The sequence below is a fragment of the Thalassophryne amazonica genome, chromosome 13 (assembly GCF_902500255.1).
Source record: "Thalassophryne amazonica chromosome 13, fThaAma1.1, whole genome shotgun sequence".
NCBI lineage: Eukaryota > Metazoa > Chordata > Actinopteri > Batrachoidiformes > Batrachoididae > Thalassophryne > Thalassophryne amazonica.
The window spans coordinates 23636321-23658867 of NC_047115.1; positions in this window are offsets into that span (position 1 = coordinate 23636321).

Genomic DNA, 22547 nt, shown 5'->3' on the forward strand with positions numbered 1-22547 from the left:
ATGATCTTCTTATGGCCTCAGACAGTGGACTCATCTCTGTGCTTGTTCTGTTAGACCTCAGTTCTGCTTTTGATACTGTAGACCATAACATTTTATTACAGAGATTAGAGCATGCCATAGGTATTAAAGGCACTGCGCTGCGGTGGTTTGAATCATATTTATCTAATAGATTACCATTTGTTCATGTAAATGGGGAATCTTCTTCACAGACTAAGGTTAATTATGGAGTTCCACAAGGTTCTGTGCTAGGACCAATTTTATTCACTTTATACATGTTTCCCTTATGCAGTATTATTAGACGGCATTGCTTAAATTTTCATTGTTACGCAGATGATACCCAGCTTTATCTATCCATGAAGCCAGAGGACACACACCAATTAGCTAAACTGCAGGACTGTCTTACAGACATAAAGACATGGATGACCTCTAATTTCCGGCTTTTAAACTCAGATAAAACTGAAGTTATTGTACTTGGCCCCACAAATCTTAGAAACATGGTGTCTAACCAGATCCTTACTCTGGATGGCATTACCCTGACCTCTAGTAATACTGTGAGAAATCTTGGAGTCATTTTTGATCAGGATATGTCATTCAATGCGCATATTAAACAAACATGTAGGACTGCTTTTTTGCATTTGCGCAATATCTCTAAAATTAGAAAGGTCTTGTCTCAGAGTGATGCTGAAAAACTAATTCATGCATTTATTTCCTCTAGGCTGGACTATTGTAATTCTTTATTATCAGGTTGTCCTAAAAGTTCCCTGAAAAGCCTTCAGTTAATTCAAAATGCTACAGCTAGAGTGCTAACAGGGACTAGAAGGAGAGAGCATATCTCACCCATATTGGCCTCTCTTCATTGGCTTCCTGTTAATTCTAGAATAGAATTTTAAATTCTTCTTCTTACTTATAAGGTTTTGAATAATCAGGTCCCATCTTATCTTAGGGACCTCATAGTACCATATCACACCAATAGAGCGCTTCGCTCTCAGACTGCAGGCTTACTTGTAGTTCTTAAGGGTTGTAAGAGTAGAATGGGAGGCAGAGCCTTCAGCTTTCAGGCTCCTCTCCTGTGGAACCAGCTCCCAATTCAGATCAGGGAGAGAGACACCCTCTCTACGTTTAAGATTAGGCTTAAAACGTTCCTTTTTGCTAAAGCTTATAGTTAGGGCTGGATCAGGTGACCCTGAACCATCCCTTAGTTATGCTGCTATAGACTTAGACTGCTGGGGGGTTCCCATGATGCACTGAGTGTTTCTTTCTCTTTTTACTCTGTATGCACCACTCTGCATTTAATCATTAGTGATTGATCTCTGCTCCCCTCCACAGCATGTCTTTTTCCTGGTTCTCTCCCTCAGCCCCAACCAGTCCCAGCAGAAGACTGCCCCTCCCTGAGCCTGGTTCTGCTGGAGGTTTCTTCCTGTTAAAAGGGAGTTTTTCCTTCCCACTGTTGCCAAGTGCTTGCTCACAGGGGGTCGTTTTGACCGTTGGGGTTTTTCCGTAATTATTGTATGGCCTTGTCTTACAATATAAGGCGCCTTGGGGCAACTGTTTGTTGTGATTTGGCGCTATATAAATAAAATTGATTTGATTTGATTTATTGGATTTGGGAGATTTTCTTTTCTTCCCGGGGTTGGATGGGATGGTCCCCTGGGGAGGGTTTGGGTGGGTTTTGTGTTTTTCTTGTATGTTAGGTTGTACTTGGGACTCTTTTGGGGTTTTTGTTGATGCCAGCCGGCCTTCCAGCCGCGGTGCCCTGTTCTGCTGTCTGCTGTGGACTTTGGGAGCATTACACCGTCTGCTTCCTGTCGTGGACCCCAGAGGGAGGTGCTGTTCTCGGGCCTGGTCTGTTTGGTTGCCGGGAGGCTTCCCGTTGATGGGGGGTACTGTTGTGTGTTGGGGGGTTTGGCTGGACATTTTGGTGCTGTTTTCTTTTCTTTGCTCTCCAGGTGATATGCAAACTGTTTTTTCTGTGGAGAAGGTGCTGGCGGAAGAGTCCTTCACCCTCATCAGAACTATTGGCTGCACCTGTGGAGGATGTTCACGTGCAGGCCTAACGACTTGCAGCACCTGTGGATGATGCTCACGTGCAAACTTAAAGACTTTCAGCTGAAGCAGATAATGAGATGGCGTTCTGCATTTAAGCCATGAGTGATTTGAGCAGAATTGCCGGGAACTCGACCTTGTGACGTTCGTTTGTGAGACGCTGAGGACCGCGCCAGGGTTTGACACATCGTGCCTGTGAAGGAGGACGGGTGAGGGACACATGCTGTCAGCACACATCAGAGAGTCAGTTTGTCGTATCCATCTGGGGGGTGTTCGGCGGTGAATCTGAGTCCAGAAGTGCCGGGCTTTGATCCATTTGGGCGCTGGAGAGCGCGCCGTCCTTCACCTCGCCAGACAGCTGAACATTTATGTTGCACACGAATTATTGCACAGGAGGGAAATAAATTTGTTTTGTTTTTGGAACCACTTTCTGGTTATTTAGCGCTGGGCCATTGTCAGATGCTGGTTCGCTTCTCTGACCCGCGTCAGCACATAACAGGTACACTTCAACTGTGAGAGACAAAATGAGAAAAAAAAATCCAGAAAATCACATTGTAGGATTTTTAAAGAATTTACTTGTAAATTATGGTGGAAAATAAGTAGTTGGTCAATAACAAAAGTTCAACTCAATACTTTGTAACATAATCTTTGTTGGCAATGACAGAGGTCAAATGTTTCCTCTAAGTCTTCACCAGGTTTGCACACACTGTAGCTGGAATTTTGGCCCATTCTCCATGCAGATCTCCTCTAGAGCAGTGATGTTTTGGGGCTATTGCTGGGCAACACGGACTTTCAACTCCCTCAACAAATTTTCTATGGGGTTGAGGTCTGGAGACTGGCTTGGCCACTCCAGGACCTTGAAATGTTTTTTTTTTTACGGAGCCACTCCTTCGTTGCCTGAGCGGTCTCTTTTGGATCATTGTCATGCTGTAAGACCCAACCACGTTGCATCTTCAATGCTCTCACTGATGGAAGGAGGTTTTGGCTTAAAATCTCATGATACATGGCCACGTTCATTCTTCCCTTAACACGGATCAGTCGTCCTGTCCCCTTTGCAGAAAAACAGCCCCAAAGCATGATGTTTCCACCCCCATGCTTCACAGTAGGTATGGTGTTCTTGGGATGCAACACAGCATTCTTCTTCCTCCAAACACGACAAGTTGAGTTCTTTACCAAAATGTTCTATTTTGGTTTCATCAGACCACATGATATTCTTCAACTCAGCCACATGGGGTGTGCAGCCAGTACATTCTGAGTGCCAGTCCCAAGCCCGGATAAATAAGGAGGGTTGCGTCAGGAAGGGCATCCGGCATAAAACAAGCCAACCCAACTATGCAGACTATGATCGAATTTCCATACCGGATCAGCCGAGGCCCGTGTTAACAATGTCCGCCACCGGTGCTGTTGCCCAACAGGGTGCCGGTGGAAATTGCGCTACTGCTGGGCGAAGACGATGAAGAAGAGGAGGAGAACGTTTCCACAAATAGCGGGAGAAGAAGAAAACTAGAAGGGTGAATGTTGGTACTATGACTGGTAAAGGGAGAGAGCTGGCTGATATGATGGAGAGGAGAAAGGTAGACATATTGTGTGTGCAAGAGACCAAGTGGAAGGGAAGTAAGAGCAGGAGCATTGGCAATGGGTACAAATTGTTGTACCATGGTGAGGTCAGGAAGCGAAATGGTGTTGGAGTCATTTTAAAGGAAGATCATGTTAAAAGTGTGTTGGAGATTAAGCGAGTGTCTGACAGGGTGATGAGTGTGGAGTTGGAAATTGAAGGGGTGATGATGAATATCATCAGTGCATATGCCCCACAGGTAGGTTGTGAGATGAAGGAGAAAGAAGCTTTCTGGAGTGTGTTAGATGAGGTGTTGGAGAGTGTGCCCAAGCATGAAAGAGTGGTGATAGGAGCGGACTTCAATGGGCATGTTGGTGAAGGGAACAGAGGTGATGAGGAAGTAATGGGTAGATATGGTATCAAGGATAGGAATGGAGAAGGACAGATGGTAGTTGATTTTGCAAAAAGGAAGGAAATGGCTGTGGTGAATAACTGCTTTAAGAAAAGGGAGGAGCACAGGGTAACATATAAGAGTGGAGAGGAAGGTGAACACAGGTGGACTACATTCTTTATAGGAGATGCAAGCTAAAAGAAATCAGAGACTGTAAGGTGGTGGCAGGAGAGAGTGTCGTTAGACAGCATAGGATGGTTGTTTGTTGGATGACTTTAGAGGTAAAGAAGAAGAAGAAGAAGAAGAAGAGAGGGAGAGCTCAACAAAGGATCAGACGGTGGAAGCTGAAGGAGGAAGACTGTTGTATGAAATTTAGCAAGCAGGTGAGAGAAGCACTGGTTGGAGGGGAAGCAGTTTTGGACAACTGGAAAAGTACTGCAGATGTGGTGAGGGAGACAGCTAGGACAGTACTGGGTATGACATCTGGACAGTGGAAGGAAGACAAGGAGACTTGGTGGTGGAATAAAGAGGTCCAGGAAAGCATAAGGAGAAAGAGGTTGGCGAAAAAGATTTGGGATAGTCGGAGAGATGAAGAAAGTAGACAGGAGTACAAGGAGATGCGGCGTAATGCGAAAAGAGAAGTGGCAAAAGTGAAGGAAAAGGCATATTGCAAACTATACAAGATGTTGAATAGTAAGGAAGGAGAAAAGGACGTGTACCGATTGGCCAGACAAAGGGACAGAGCTGGAAAGGATGTGCAGCAGGTTAGGGTGGTAAAAGGTGCACATGGTAATGTGCTGACAAGTGAGGAGTGTGTGCTGAGAAGGTGGAGGGCATATTTTGAAATGCTGATGAATGAAGAAAATGAGCGAGAGAAAAGTCTGGATGATGTGGTGAGAGTAAATCAGGAAGTACCAGAGATTAGTAAGGAAGAAGTGAGGGCTGCTATGAAGAGGATGAAGAGTGGAAAGGCAGTTGGTCCAGATGACATTCCAGTGGAGACCTGGAAATGTCTAGGAGAGATGGCAGTAGAGTTTCTAACCAGATTGTTTAATAAAATCTTGGAAAGTGAGAGGATGCATGAGGAGTGGAGACAAAGTGTGCTGGTTCCTATTTTCAAGAACAAGGGTGATGTGCAGAGCTGCAGTAACTACAGAGGCATAAAGTTAATCAGCCACAGCATGAAGTTATGGGAAAGAGTAGCAGAAGCTAGGCTTAGAAAACAGGTGAAGATCTGTGAGCAGCAACATGGTTTCATGCCGAGAAAGAGCACTACAGATGCAATGTTTGCTCTGAGAATACTGTTGGAGAAGTACAGAGAAGGCCAGAAAGAGTTACATTGTGTGTTTGTGGACTTAGGAAAAAGCTTATGATAGGGTCCCAAGAGAAGAGCTGTGGTATTGTATGAGGAAGTCTGGAGTGGCAGAGAAGTATGTTAGGGTAGTGCAGGACATGTACAAGAATAGTGTGACAGCGGTGAGATGCGCAGTCGGAATGACAGACTCATTCAAGGTGGAGGTGGGATTACACCAAGGATCAGCTCTGAGTCCTTTCTTCTTTGCAGTGGTGATGGACAGGTTGACGGATGAGATCAGACAGGAGTCCCCATGGACTATGATGTTTGCAGATGACATTGTGATCTGTAGTGAAAGTAGAGAGCAAGCTGAGTCTAGTCTGGAGAGGTGGAGATATGCTTTGGAGAGAAGGGGAATGAAAGTCAGTAGAAGCAAAACTGAGTACATGTGTGTGAATGGGAGGGAGCCCAGTGGAATAGTGCAGTTACAAGGAGTAGAAGTGGTGAAAGTAGATGAGTTTAAATATTTGGGGTCAACTGTTCAAAGTAATGGAGAGTGTGGTAGAGAGGTGAAGAAGAGAGTGCAGGCAGGGTGGAGTGGATGAAGAAAGGTGGCAGGAGTGATTTGTGACAGAAGAATATCAGCAAGAGTGACAGTAGTGAGACCAGCTATGTTGTACGGCTTCTACACGGTGGCACTAACAAAAACACAGGAGGCAGAGCTGGAGGTGGCAGAGCTGAAGATGTTGAGATTCTATTTGGGAGTGATGAGAATGGACAAATCAGAGGGACAGCTCAGGTGGGACGGTTTGGAGACAAAGTCAGAGAGGTGAGATTGAGATGGTTTGGAGGGACCCAGGGTATATAGGGAGAAGGATGCTGAGGATGCAGCCACCGGGCAGGAGGAGAAGAAGGAGGCCAAAGAGGAGGTTTATGGATGTGCAGAGGGAGGACATGCAGGTGGTTGGTGTGACAGAGGAAGATACAGAGGACAGGGTGAGATGGAAATGACTGATCTGCTGTGGCGACCCCTAACGGGAACAGCCGAAAGACAAAGAAGAAGGACCACATGATATTCTCCCAATCCTCTTCTGAATCATCCATATCTGCCAAACTTCATATGGGCCTGGATACATACTGACTTAAGCAGGGGGACACGCCTGGCACTGCAGGATTTGAGTCCCTTTCTGCGTAGTGTGTAGCCTTTGTTACTTTGGTCCCAGCTCTCTGCAAAACATTCATGAGGTCCCTCCATGTAGTTTTGGGATTTTTGTTCATCATTCTCATGATCATTTTGACCCACGGGATGACATCTTGTGTGGAGCCTCAGATCGAGGGAGATTATCAATGATCTTGTATGTCTTCCATTTTCTTACAATTGCTCCCACAGTTGATTTATTCACACCAATCTGCTTGACTATTGTAGATTCACTCTTCCCAGCCTGGTGCACATCTACAATGTTCTTCCTGGTGTCCTTTGACAGCTCTTTGGTCTTGGCCATGGTTGAGTTTGGAGTCTGACTGTTTGAGGCTGTGAACAGGTGTCTTTTATACAGATAATGAGTTCCAACAGATGCCATTAATGCAGGTAACAGGTGGAGGACAGAAGAGATTCTTAAAGAAGAGGTAGAGGTCTGTGAGAGCCAGAACTCTTGATTGTTTGTGGGTGACCAAATACTTATTTTCCACCATATTTTACAAATAAATTCTTCAAAAATCCTACAATGTGATTTTCTGGATTTTTTTTTTTTCTCATTTTGTCTCTCATAGTTGAAGTGTACCTACGTTGAAAATTACAGACCTCTCTCATATTTCTAAGTAGGAGAACTTGCACAATCAGGGACTGACTAAATACTTTTTTGCCCCACTGTAAAAATACCACATTTTATTGAACCCCTCTGATCTAGTGGGCAGTGCAAGTATGATCCGTCTGTTCCTCTGTTGATGACGCATGTGTCGTCAGACGTACAGTCATGAAATGACACGAATGAGAAGCAGATCGTTCTTATAATATCCACATCTACTGGCGGCGTGTCCTGCCCGACACGCGTGTCTTGTAGATGGCATGTCGCAGGACAGACACCGCATCATATGGAGCAGAGCTCACGTGGGTGACGTGACATTCAGATCGCCCGCTGCATGTTATGATCTGATGGTCCGTTTCATCTGGGGTAGTCTGTCAATGTGTGCACCGTGTGCTCGCTCACTGCAGCCCATTGCAACAACAATATATGTTTTTATGTATGTCCACATGAGGACCGCAAGCAGCCATGTGTGTCACAGTGGACAGTTGTTAGTTCATGTCACGCACACGCCAACATGTCACTGTCACAACATGTCACAATTTGGACAAATTTCACATCTAACTCGAAAATGATCGTCTGCTGACTGTTGTCGTGCTAATAACGCGAATGCCACACATTTTCTAAGTGCCAAGCGAGTGGTGTTAGATGTTCATGTGTGTCAGCTGGAACTTGGCCAATACTTGTCACAAGAGGGATAGGCTCTCACAGCGCATGCTTTGTCTTTCAGCCGCTGGTGTGCGCAAATTGTTGTACCAATATGTGAATGAGGTGTTGGAGGCAGGCACAATTTTACAGGTATTGCATGCAATTTGTTGTGTGTTGGGGGGTGTGGCTGGATATTTTGGTGTTCTTTTCTTTTCTTTGCTCTCCAGGTGGCATGAGAACTGATTTGTCTGTGGAGAAGGTGCTGTCTGAAGAATCCTTCACCCTCATCAACATCATGTGCAGCACCTGTGAATGGTGCTCACATGTAACCTTAAAGACTTTCAGCTGAAGCAGATAATTGGATGGCGTTCTGCATTTAAGTCATGTGTGATTCAAGCAGAACTGCCGGGAACTCGACCTTGTGATGTTCGTTTGTGAGACGCTGAGGACCGCGCCTGGGTTTGACACATCGAGCCCGTGAAGCAAGGAAGGGTGAGGGACACATGCTGTCAGCAGACATCAAAGGTGATTAAGTGTTTGACTAATTGTTGATAGTAACTTGGTATTTTGTTACATAGTATACTTGAATTGTGATGAGGATTGTGCAGCTCGCTTCTCACTGCTGTGGCATGCGGACAAGTGGTCCTCCACCTGTTGTGAGAAGCTGCTCATTTGCATAAAGCTTAAAATACAGACCTGCATGTGTTGCTGATAGTGTGTGTCTTTTGAAGGATATTAGTTTTAACTGCTAACTTACCTCACCTCTTCTATGCTTCGCAGAGAGTCGGTTTGTCGTGTCCACCTGGGGGGTGTTTGACGGTGGTAGTGGGTCCAGGAGCGCCGGGCTTCGATCCTTTTGGGCGCTGGAGAGCGTGCCAGCCTTCATTCCACCAGAAGGACGCTATTTTTGTTTTTACACTTTTTATGCACCAGCGGGTGAAATAAATATATTGTTTTTGGAACCGCTTTTCTGGTTATTGGTAGCACTGGGTTCCGTCTGACGCAGGTCCACTCCTCAACCCGCGTCGACACATAACAGTAGTTCCCGGCCATTCCATAATGGACCCAGCGGCAGAGGCGGTTCCTTTTGTCGAAAAAGTTCAAGAACACTTGGAGAAAATATGGGAGCAATTACAGCATCTCGCAAACCAAATTAAACAAACAGACGCCCGTGTTACGGAACTTGCAGCGCAAGCCGTTCCGCTTCCTGCTGCTCCAGCTGCGATACCAGTGCAGATAACTCCGTCACCCAGAGATTCGGCGTCCGAACTGATTGTTTGTCGTCCGGAGCCTTGTGCGGTGATGCAATGTTCTCTGGTTTCTGTTCAGTCAGGTTGGAGCGCCGCAGCTTTACGAGGAATGTTTGTAGATGGGTTAAATGAGTCATTAAAAGACGAGCCGGCAGTCCGTGACGAGCCAAACGATTTAGATGAGCTAATATCGTTGGTGATTCGTCTAGATGATCGGATGAAGGAGCGTGGACGCGAGAGAGGGCGGCCATCAGAGCGGGTTTTTTCGTCTCGGGGCTTTTCCCGACACAAATCTGGGCCGCCTCTTCTTCGCCCCACTGAGGCTCTTCCGACGGGACCTCTGGCTCCTCTTGCTGACGAGCCCATGCAGCTCGGACGAACGGAGATCACTGTATTGCCCCGACATACAAGCGTCAAGAAAAATAATGGTGACGTATCTCCAGGTGTTCTGGGACAGGCAAAATCACACACAAAAAAAAATAAATAAAAAATAATAATAATAATCTAGTACGGGTTAATGTTTTGCTTTCCTTAAATAGGGGTTATAATTTGTTTGGGGAGTAAGAGGCGTGTCAGGTGGAGTGAATGTTAGGCGGTTAGAAGCCCGTCAGGGCTCACTTAATTGTTCATTTTTGTGTTTTTAGGTATTTTCTGTTTGGGTTGTTGGGTCGTTTTATTTTGTTGTTTTTTATTTCCCTACATCCCTAACCCCAACCTCACTTGCCCCAAGACCGTTTGTCTTGTGGGTTGTGGGGTGGTGCAGGTTGGTCACGCTGAGCGTTCTCAGAAGACCTCTGCACCTGGGGGGGGGGGGGGGGGGGGTGTTAGGGGCGTTTTTCTTGGTTTGGTTAGGGCCCGGTTCCACTCCAGCCTCGGTGAGCCTTTGTACCGTTCGTCATTGGTGTTGCCGGGGTGTGGTGCAGCGGAGACATACCTCAGTCAGAGGGGTGGGCCGATCTGTTGCCGTTCGCCATTTCGGTAGTTCCACCCCTCCCGAGAGGCTGGGGTATGGTCAAGTTGGGGCACCGGACGTATTTCCGGTTCTCCGCTGCGCTTTGGGGTTGGGGCTGGGTTAGTTTTTCCTGTTCCCTTCCCCGGCTTACTGTTTTGAGCCGTTCGCCAAAACTGAGCCGCCGAGGGGCTCTGGGAGGGACCTGGGGTCTTTCGGGGTGCCGGGGAAGGTAACAGGGTTTGCGGTCGTTTTATATCCCCCCGGGGTTGTTTTTGGTAGTCCTCCGGGGGTTGACTTTTGATTTTGTTCTGTTTCCTTCCGGGTTCCACCTCCACGGTTGATGGGACGGTCCTCTGGGGGGGAATTGGCTTGGGGCCAACTAGCCAAGTGTGGCCGGGTCTGGGGTTCCGGGGTTGTGGGGAGGGTACCTCCTGGGGTTGATGGTACGGTCCTCTGGGGGGCGCCGTTTGCTCCATGTATACCTGGGGACCTTTGTGGGATTCTGGTTCTGGCTGTTCCTCCTGGAACTGGCGGTAAAGGCCTTCTGGGGGGGGGTTGGGCTCTGCAAGTCGTTCTGGGGGGGTTGTTTGTTATTTTTCTTTATGCATTTATGTTTGTATTGTGTTTGTGGGGCTGTGTTGGGTTTTTGCGTTTGGGAGTTTTTCTTTTCTTCCCGGGGTTTGATGGGACGGTCCCCTGGGGAGGTTTTGGGTGGGTTTTGTGTTTTTTCCTGTGTGTTGGATTGTACTGGGGAATGTTTTGGGGCTTTTGTTGATGCCAGACGGCCTTCCAGCTGCGGTGCCCTGTCCTGCTGTCTGTGGTGGACCTTAGGAGCGTGGTGCTGTCTGCTTCCTGAAGAGGACCCCGGAGGGAGGTGCTGTTCACGGGCCTGGTCTGTTCGGTCGCCGGGAGGCTTCCCGTTAAAGGGGGGGTACTGTTGTGTGTTGGGGGGTGTGGCTGGATATTTTGGTGTTCTTTTGTTTTCTTTGCTCTCCAGGTGGCATGAGAACTGATTTGTCTGTGGAGAAGGTGCTGGCTGAAGAATCCTTCACCCTCATCAACATCATGTGCAGCACCTGTGAATGGTGCTCACATGTAACCTTAAAGACTTTCAGCTGAAGCAGATAATTGGATGGCGTTCTGCATTTAAGTCATGTGTGATTCAAGCAGAACTGCCGGGAACTCGACCTTGTGATGTTCGTTTGTGAGACGCTGAGGACCGCGCCTGGGTTTGACACATCGAGCCCGTGAAGCAAGGAAGGGTGAGGGACACATGCTGTCAGCAGACATCAAAGGTGATTAAGTGTTTGACTAATTGTTGATAGTAACTTGGTATTTTGTTACACAGTATACTTGAATTGTGATGAGGATTGTGCAGCTCGCTTCTCACTGCTGTGGCATGCGGACAAGTGGTCCTCCACCTGTTGTGAGAAGCTGCTCATTTGCATAAAGCTTAAAATACAGACCTGCATGTGTTGCTGATAGTGTGTGTCTTTTGAAGGATATTAGTTGTAACTGCTAACTTACCTCACCTCTTCTATGCTTCGCAGAGAGTCAGTTTGTCGTGTCCACCTGGGGGGTGTTTGGCGGTGGTAGTGGGTCCAGGAGCGCCGGGCTTCGATCCTTTTGGACGCTGGAGAGCGTGCCAGCCTTCACTCCACCAGAAGGACGCTATTTTTGTTTTTACACTTTTTATGCACCAGCGGGTGAAATAAATATATTGTTTTTGGAACCGCTTTTCTGGTTATTGGTAGCGCTGGGTTCCGTCTGACGCAGGTCCGCTCCTCAACCCGCGTCGACACATAACACAATTCCTGCTTCATGCGCACTTTATGGACAATTCGACCACATTCATACAATGTGTGAAGGGGCCCATAGTGTTAACTGAACTGTGAGTTATGTGTACATTTCCAGCCCTAATTTTAATGCATTTCTGAACAAAATTTGAGAGAAATATCCCTTTTTCTGTTCAGAAATGGAATACTGCATATTTTACTTCAATTCATGAAAAAATTTAAATAAAAGTGCTGCAATTTTTGTTTTTGTTGAGTATATTCACGGTGGATGCATCAGGAAGGGGATCCTAAACTGGAACAAATTTCATTTTGTTTAAATGTATATATTGTCTCACCTCTGTTAAATTCTACATTTGTGTATTTTGCCCACCATTTCTGCACTCATGGATTTTCTTATCCTCATCTCTCACCCTTGCTTCTTTTTACTGTCAGTCAAAATCTGCTCCTCCATCATGTTATCCTCATTCCCCTCACTCGTGCACTTCCCTCTGTGTCTGCCCATCATCTCCTCCCCTCACTGTCCATCCTCTCCTCCTCTCCCTCTTCGCCATCTGATGGCAAGGTCCTGACTGCCACTCACAGTGGGAAGGCAGTGAACAAAAGAGCAAAGCAAAAGGTCAACTTATCCAAGTTGTCACTCAACACTCACAGCCCAGCACTGTGTTGTGTGCAAGAATGCTGGGCCACCCATCGATCCTTATATCATCAACTGCATGTTATTCCCCACTACCTCCGGAAACTGGCTGCCCCTCCAACAAAGGATGGGCAAAGGACTACTTTGTGTCCTTAAGTAAAATTTATTTGTAATGCACATTTAACACAGCTCACACTGTCCAAAATGCTGTGCATAGTCCATTAAGTAAAAAAAAAAAAAAAAAAATCATTAAAAGTACACTAACAAATCAACAATTTAAACTCAAATAACATTGAGAGACAACAATTAATTACAGACATCAGGTAGGACAATTAAAATGTGGGGAATGCCAGAGTAAAAAGATGTGTTTTGAGCCTGGATTTAAAAAACTTTGATTGAGGGGGCATTTCTAATGTCAGGTGGCAGTTTGTTCCACAGCTGAGGACCAGCATCTCCAAAAGCTCTGTCACCTTTTTGTTTAAGCCGGGTTAAGCTTAAAAAAAAAAAGTCAGAGCCTTCTGTTATCGTGCACCTGCCTTGTGGAGTGATCTCCCTGCAGACATAAAACAGTCACATTCCAAAGAGACATTTAAATCCAGACTAAAGATGCATCTATTCTCCCTCTCATATGGCTAGGATACTGGTGTAGTAGGGAAATATGTTTCATCTCCTTTTAATTCATATGATTAGCAACAGAATAGGTCTCTGCCTCACTCAATCTAAATTCTGGGTTTGTTAGAGAAGCACAGTGTTAGCAGCCAGTGACCACCTTAGCAATCTGTTTTCTTCCCTGTTGATTTACTACTGGTGAATTAATGCCTCAGGTGTAGTTATTTCCAGCTGACTGATTCTGCTCTTTTTCTCTCTGTCTGAGGCACTGACAACACCAATGACTGATCCTGGCCCTGCACCCCAGGGCCTTGGGATGCCACACCTGTTGCGCCACTGACCAGATGTCCTGCCCTTTAGCCTACCAGTGCTGGCCTGTGTATTAGAGACCCAGGGTGGACACTGCTGTATTTTCAATTAAGCACTCTACTTTCTTCTGTTTGTAAAAAAAACTTTTGTACAATCTGTAAAAACCTTGTAACTGTTAGAATGGCCTAAGCAGTGGGTCACCCCTTTGGGTCTGGTCTGCTTGAGGTTTCTTCCTCATTATCACCAGAGGGAGTTTTTCCTTACCACTGTCACCTGTGTGGTTGCTCAGGGGAATTAGTAAGGTTAGACCTTACTCATGTGAAGCATCTTGAGGCAGCTTTGTTGTGATTTGGTGATGTACAAATAAAATAAATTAAAAAGCCACATTGAGAGGTTGCTGGCGTTGTGTGTTTGCCGCTTGTCTGGTTTTCTCTTGTGCAACTTGGTTTTTAGTGGCTTGAGTGTAATTTTTTTTCTTTGGGTATGTACTCAGCATGGTTCTTGGTGTTTTTAGTGCCTTTTTTGCACTGCATGATGCCATGTGTCACTCCCCCGGCTAGCGCAATGCTAAGCTACTCCACGGCTGAGCTACGGAGCCTGAACAACAATAATGTCCCTCGGGATATCCTCGCTTTCAGAGAGCTTGGTTTGCTCCGCCGACCTCGCTGCATCCACAGAGGCTCCCGGAGAAAGTTTGTATTCCATGGGACTGGGTTGTCTGTGCCGGTTTTCTGGTCAGCTGAGTGCAATGGCGCTCAGCGTTCACATCATCAGAGCGCTGCAGCTTCTGGGACTTGAAGTCCTGATGTGACGACAGCAGTTTCTGACACTCCCCAGGGCGCTGGATGGAAAACGTGGAGTGGATTTTAAGCTACTTAGGTCAACCACACAGAAGTCTTCAGTTTGGGTCTCATTAACATCAGATCACTGCCTTCAAAATCCCTGTTGATCTAATTATGGATCATCACTTAGACATGATTGGGTAATGTGAAACTTGGCTCAAACCCACAGCTGTTCATCCTTCGAATGAGGCCTCCCCACCAAAATATACATTTAGGGTGTTTCTTTTATTTACAAATCGAGGTTTACCTTTTTGGCTGTTGGGGGACATAAACATAATTCGTTTGAGCATCTGAGTCTCCGCTCTGCCCATGATGCTATGTACTGTCAGGGTCAGAAGTATGGAAATCAGTCATGTTATTTTGTCATTGTTTATAGGCCTCCCGGCCCATATTCTGAATTCTTAGATGAATTTGGTGCATTCATCTCTAGCCTGTCAGCTAATGCAGACAACAATTTGATTATTGGTGACTTTAACATTCATATAAATAAGCCCTCTGATCCCCTCTGCAAATCATTTATGGAACTTGTGGATGCAATTGTAATAGATTACAATTTGTGTTGTGTGTTGGGGGGGGCGTGGCTGGATGTTTTGGTGTTCTTTTCTTTTCTTTGCTCTCCAGGTGGCATGAGGGCTGATTTGTCTGTGAAGAAGGTGCTGGCTGAAGAGTCTTCACCCTCATCAACATCATGGAAAGCACCTGTGATCGGTGCTCACGTGCAACCTGGACGACTTGCAGCTGAAGCAGATAATTGGATGGCGTTCTGCATTTAAGTCATGTGTGATTCAAGCAGAACTGCCGGGAAATCGACCTTGTGACGTTCGTTTGTGAGACGCTGAGGACCGCGCCTGGGTTTGACACATCGAGCCCGTGAAGCAGGGAGGGGTGAGGACACATGCTGTCAGCACACACGAAAGGTAATTAAGTGTTTAGGTACTTGTTGATAGTAACTTGGTGTTTTGTTACACAGTATACTGGAATTGTAAAGAGAATTGCGCAGTTTGCTTCTCACTGCTGTGGCGTGAAGGATAAGTGATCCTCCACTTGTTGTGAGAAGCTGCTCATTTGCATAAAGTAAAAAAAAGGACACTGACCTGAGTGTGTTGCTGGCAGCGTGTGTTTATTGGAAGATATAGTTGTATCTGTTGACTTACCTCACCGTCTCTTTGCTTCACAGAGAATCAGTTTGTCGTGTCCACCTGGGGGGTGTTTGGCGGTGGTAGGAAGTCCAGGAGCGCCGGCTTTAATCCTTGCGGGCGCTGGAGAGCGAGCCGCGGATCACTCCACCAGAGGGACGTTGTTTTTTATGTTTTTACACTTTTAAACACAGGTGTATAATAAATAGTTTTTGTTTGGAACCGCTTTCTGGTTATTTTTAGCGCTGGGTCCTGTCTGACGCAGGTTCGCTCCTCAATCCGCGTCGACACATAACAATTTGTTCATGTAAATGGGGAATCTTCTTCACAGACTAAGGTTAATTATGGAGTTCCACAAGGTTCTGTGCTAGGACCAATTTTATTCACTTTATACATGCTTCCCTTAGGCAGTATTGTTAGACAGCATTGCTTAAATTTTCATTGTTACGCAGATGATACCCAGCTTTATCTATCCATGAAGCCAGAGGACACACACCAATTAGCTAAACTGCAGGATTGTCTTACAGACATAAAGATATGGATGACCTCTAATTTCCTGCTTTTAAACTCAGATAAAACTGAAGTTATTGTACTTGGCCCCACAAATCTTAGAAACATGGTGTCTAACCAGATCCTTACTCTGGATGGCATTACCCTGACCTCTAGTAATACTGTGAGAAATCTTGGAGTCATTTTTGATCAGAAAATGTCATTCAAAGCGCATATTAAACAAATATGTAGGACTGCTTTTTTGCATTTACGCAATATCTCTAAAATTAGAAAGGTCTTGTCTCAGAGTGATGCTGAAAAACTAATTCATGCATTTATTTCCTCTAAGCTGGACTATTGTAATTCATTATTATCAGGTTGTCCTAAAAGCTCCCTGAAAAGCCTTCAGTTAATTCAAAATGCTGCAGCTAGAGTACTGGCGGGGACTAGAAGGAGAGAGCATATCTCACCCATATTGGCCTCTCTTCATTGGCTTCCTGTTAATTCTAGAATAGAATTTAAAATTCTTCTTCTTACTTATAAGGTTTTGAATAATCAGGTCCCATCTTATCTTAGGGACCTCATAGTACCATATCACCCCAATAGAGCGCTTCACTCTCAGACTGCAGGCTTACTTGTAGTTCCTAGGGTTTGTAAGAGTAGAATGGGAGGCAGAGCCTTCAGCTTTCAGGCTCCTCTCCTGTGGAACCAGCTCCCAATTCAGATCAGGGAGACAGACACCCTCTCTACTTTTAAGATTAGGCTTAAAACTTTCCTTTTTGCTAAAGCTTATAGTTAGGGCTGGATCAGGTGACCCTGAACCATCCCTTAGTTATGCTGCTATAGACTTAGACTGCTGGGGGGTTCCCATGATGCACTGAGTGTTTCTTTCTCTTTTTGCTCTCTATGCACCACTCTGCATTTAATCATTAGTGATTGATCTCTGCTCCCCTCCACAGCATGTCTTTTTCCTGGTTCTCTCCCTCAGCCCCAACCAGTCCCAGCAGAAGACTGCCCCTCCCTGAGCCTGGTTCTGCTGGAGGTTTCTTCCTGTTAAAAGGGAGTTTTTCCTTCCCACTGTCGCCAAGTGCTTGCTCACAGGGGGTCGTTTTGACCGTTGGGGTTTTTACGTAATTATTGTATGGCCTTGCCTTACAATATAAAGCGCCTTGGGGCAACTGTTTGTTGTGATTTGGCGCTATATATAAATAAAATTGATTGATTGATTGATTGATTGATTAGGATACCAGCAGTGCATTCAGGTTTCGATGCACATTAATGGAAATACCCTGGATTTGGTTCTCGCACATGGCCTTGATGTCACGCATATTGACATTTTGCCTCTTGCCTCGGTGGTCTCTGACCACTCATTTATTAGGTTTACATTTACAATGCCACATTTAGTGGAGCAAAAGCCTTGTCTACTACTGCAGCTACACATAAAAACCTCAACTATGACTGAACTCGAAGCTAGACTGCCTAAAATTTTGGCTTCAGGTTTGGAGAATGTTTAATCAGTGGATCGTCTTGCGGATGTCTTGAATTCAGCGCTCAAGGCTACACTTGATAAGGTTGCACCTCCTTTTTAAGGCCATGCTTTCCCAAGCCACAGTTGCCTTGGTTCAATGGTTACTTGCGTGACCTTAGGCAGAAGGCTAGAGGTTTGGAATGGAAATGGCGTAGTTCCAAATTAGAGGTGTTCCACCTTGCGTGGCGTGATGCTATCTTAGAATATAAGCATGCACTACTGGCTACAAAGCGGGCCTATTATTCTGATTTGATCAATAAAAGCAAGAATAACTCAAAGTTTTTGTTTGACATGGAAGCATTTCTCATTCATGGACAGCCATCCTGTTACTCATGCTCCCTTGTCAGCACAATACTTCTTGAACTATTTCAAGAAGTCAATTGAAGATATTAGGTTGAGCATATCTCAGCATGCCTTGGTCCAACCACCACATCCTACTATGGAGGTGGATGCTACCACTGAGGTGTTACCTAGATTTACAGATTTTGATGGTATCTCACTAGGTGCACTGATGAAGCTTGTGACATCTACAAAAAGCACAACCTGCTTATTTAATCCCATACCAACTAAACTGTTTAAGGATCTATGGCCCATTCTTGGGCCGACTGTTCTGGAAATGATTAATCTATCATTATCCTCTGGATCTGTTCCTAAATGTTTTAAATCTGCAGTGATTAAACCATTACTTAAGAAATCTAATCTTGACCCTAGTGTATTGAAAAATTGTAGGCCAATATCAAATCTATCATTCTCTTCCAAAATTTTGGAAAAAGTGGTTTCACGGCAGCTCGTGGACCACCTCACTGAGAATGATGTTTTTGAGCCGTTGCAGACTGCTTTTAGAAAATATCACTCCACAGAGACAGCACTCACTAAAGTAGTGAATGACCTTCTGCGAGCAATGGATTCAGACACCACTATGGTTTTGGTGCTATTAGATCTTAGTGCTACATTTGATACCATGGCTCATCATATTTTGCTCAATAGGTTGAAGAATCTTTTTGGGATTACTGGAAGTGCCCTTGCATGGTTGACGTCATACCTGTCCAGTCATTCTCAATGTGTTTTGTATAATAACACTACCTCTAACCTTAGTGATATGAGATATGGGGTTCCACAGGGTTCCGGTTTCGGCCCCCTGCTTTTCTCCCTTTATGTAGCACCCCTTGGGCATTTACTGTGGTGTTTTGGGATTGCTTTTCACTGTTATGCTGATGATACTCAGTTGTACATGCCGATAACTGTAAGAAATCTCATTCCCATAAAATCTCTGGAGGACTGTCTTGTATGAGTGAGAAGCTGGATGTCTAGTAACTTCCTACTTTTAAACTCTGATAAGACTGAAATGATGGTTCTTGGTCCAGTGAGACATCGGCATCAATTTGACCAGCTGGCGCTCAGCCTGGGCTTGTGTGTCATACATCATACGGACAAAGTGAGGAATCTTTGGGCAATTTTTGATCCCATGCTGTCCTTTGACCTCCATATTCGGGATATTACCAGGACTGCTTTTTTCCATCTGCAAAATATAGCGAGGATCCGCCCCATCCTGTCTATGGCTGATGCTGAGATCCTGATTCATGCTTTGTGTCTTCTAGATTGGATTATTGTAATGTCCTATTTTCAGGGTTACCACAGTCCAGCATCAGGGGTCTTCAGCTGGTTCAGAACCCTGCTGCCAGACTTCTGACACAAAGGAGAAGGTTAGAACATATTACACCCATTCTGACATCTTTGCACTGGCTTCCTGTCTCTGTAAGAGCAGATTTTAAGGTCTTGTTATTAACCTAAAGTTGTTCATGGACTGGCACCTTCTTATCTGGCCAATTTGGTGAAACCCTACATGCCGGCCCGGATTTTGTGATCGCAGGATGAGAGACTATTGTGTGTTCCCAGGGTGAAGAAAACGTCAGTGGATCAAAGAGCTTTTTCTTATCGTGTACATGCTCTGTGGAACAGTCTCCCTGCGACTGTGAGACAGTCAGAGTCCATGGACAGTTTTAAGTCAAGACTTAAAATGTATTTTATTCTCTATCTTATGAATAGCTTTTATTTTTTATTTGTTTTATTTTTTTTACTTGTGTATATAAATTAAAAAATGAAAAACCCATATCACCCACTGACGCGAACCCGCACCTTCCAAAAGCTCTGATTACCAGTCAGCAACTTTACCACTGAGCTGTGGGAATCTGCCTCATATCAGGAAGGACATGGAAGTATTACAAAAAAAAAAAAAATTAAATCACACACCATATTAAAACACCGCATTTATAAAGTGAACAATACAAATATGACTTGTCTGTTCCTCTGGTGATGACCCATGGTCACAGACATACAGTCATGAAATGACATGAATGAGACGCAGTGTGTTCTGATGTCCACATCTACTGGTACGGTATGTCCAGTTGGCCGTGCGCGTGTTCTGCCTGACATGCGTGTCTTGTGGATGGCATGCCGCAGCACAGACACAGCGTCATGTGGAACAGAGCTCATGTGGGTGATGAGACGGTCAGATCGCTGCGTGTTCTGATCTGATGGTCCATTTCAACCTGGCAGGCTGTGTCCACTCCATGCGCACTCGCTGCAGCTTGTCGCCACGGCAATACGAGGTCTGTCCATAAAGTATTGTACCTTTTTATTTTTTTTTAAACTATATGGATTTGATTCATATGTTTTCACGTCAGACAAGCTTGAACCCTTGTGCGCATGCGTGAGTTTTTCCACGCCTGTCGGTGACGTCATTCGCCTGTGAGCACGCCTTGTGGAAAGAGTGGTCCCGCCCCGTCGTCGGCTTTTCATTGTCTGGAAATGGCGGAATGAAAAGGACTTTTTTCCATCAGAATTTTTTCAGAAGCTGGAAACCATTCAAAAAATGTATCTGGCTTTCGGTGAAAACTGTACGGGCTTCACAGAGAATAAGGTCTGGTAGTACAGCTTTAAGGACCCCTTTAAGGACGCTCAGCGCGCCGCGCTCTGAACTGTGACGACACGGCACAAGCCACCACACCATTTCTGAGCTGATGGCTCTGTGGATACGAGACCATCGTGTGCTCTTTCTCTGGTTATCACAAGAGCTGGACATCAGCCATTTTCCGGCAGATTTCACTTTTAACAAGAGATTTTGTCATGGAAAGCCGAGCGGAGGCTTCGCACGTCACGACCGATTCGCTTTGGAAGCGAGACAAAGGAACACCTCCGTTCCGGCGTGTCAGAGGACAAGTTGGGACATGTCTATCTCAGCTTTCAATGCTTACCAGTCCAGTAAGTATCAGTGAAATTGTGGCGAGCTGGATGTGTCCAAACTTGTCCTCTGTGTAGGACAGTGAAGAGCTCTTTCATTATAAACCCTAATTATGGTAATTTATAAACTAGGTTACTATGATAACCAGGAAAGCAATGGTAAAATTAATGCTGTTAAACAGACTTTTAGATGGTTACCGTGGTATGAAAAGAAAACACTAAAAAGAATGACTATATCGAAACACGCATACTGTCACACTATATAGCAGGCAAAAAGCAGTACCTCACAATTTGTAGAGTATCCGGATAGTCAGCAGGTAGTAGTCAAATGGTACCTGGATGATATGCTATATCATGTGCCTCCATCACAAGGCAGATAGAGCCAGGTAACTGAAAAAGCAAAGCATCTTGGGAAAATTCAAAGAAGCTAGTGGACATACAATAAATGACAGCATCATCTAAGGGGGCATGCAATTGCACAAATATACATCAGGAACTGGTTTAAATGGTCTGCCACTGCAACATATAAATTCATACGTCATACTTGGGTTTGCACATATGCCAACCTACTACTTGCTCACTTGCTTTTAGTTTGTACTACACTTGTAGTACGGTTGGGTTGTAGGTTCCTCACTGACATTAGTACATACTGATTCAGATAGAATGATACATTTCCTCATAGAAGGGCATGCATAAAATATTATGGAACCAAGGAGGCAGGTTAGCACCACCATTCCACAAAGCCAAGGTGGAGTTCACTGCAAACCCAATACAATTCACAGTTCCTCCTACCCCCCAAATTAACCCCACCATTCATGAATTCATTTATTCATCAATTTTCTGTTTCTTATCCGGGTCCAGGTCACGGTGGCATCAAGGGACCTGGACCCATAAATGCACCAACAAATTAATATAATCCATCCAAAATTCTTTACGTTTCTCTATTGTAAATTCTCTGGCTGATCTGCTCCTCTTGTACCCCCAGCACCCATGTGATATTGTTTAGCTACTTCAAAATGGACATTCAATACAAATTGTGGCATACCCACCATAAATAATTATGCACTCCTCCCTCCAAGATAAAAACCTCTGGAGCTGCCGCTAAACTTTTATGAACTAATTATGATGCTGCACAAATGCAAATTGTTTCCTGCTGAATTTAATTAGTTGGTTCGTGAACACTGGCTGATAATTCAGCCAAGTCACATATGTGTGTAATAATTTTTTTTATCTTATCTCTACAGCTAGCTGCAATCTCTCCTGTGGTGCACAGGTTTATTTAAAGATGGGTGAAAGTCGCAAAAACCGGCCCTCTGGGTCCCGTGTATGTGCGGGGAGGTGAGTGTTGGAGCAGAGGTGTGTGTGTGTGTGTGTGGGGGGGGGGGGGGGGGGTCACGTATAAGCATACACAATGATCATTATAGTAAGATGAAGGTCTCATTGCACTGTATGTGAACCTCATCTACAGTCACACTTTGCAAAGCAATGTGCAGTGAAATATTAAATATACAGGACATTGTTAAGGAGCATGGCTAAAATACAAGGGATAATTATAGCAAACGGCAAGACATACCATCTTTCTGTGCCTGTCAGGACCACTATGAATAGCAATGACTCATCAAGGCATTTGTATTGCTGGGGACAAAAGTACAGCCTGGTACCTAAATGCAGGGGACATAAACAGCTTTTGAAGGTCCCCAGAAACCCATTAATGTCTTAATGATTCATTTTAGCAGAATTTTAATCACTTTCGCGAGCAGCAGTGTGCATAGCAAACTTTCAATGTCTGAAAGAAATAACCTTGATTTAAAAAAAATATATACATATTTCTGTGGTGTTTTTATAGCTGTACACTCTGAAGACTTATGCAGTTCAAATGAGGCAGAAAAATACTACCAGGAAAAAGCTGGTTGCTGGTCATTTCATGAAAGAGATGCTCATCCTTCAAACATGCAAAAAAAAAATCCGTGTTTATGCATAAGTTGTGCATTGTTCCTGAACTGCAACCCAATTGCTTTTATTGCACAGC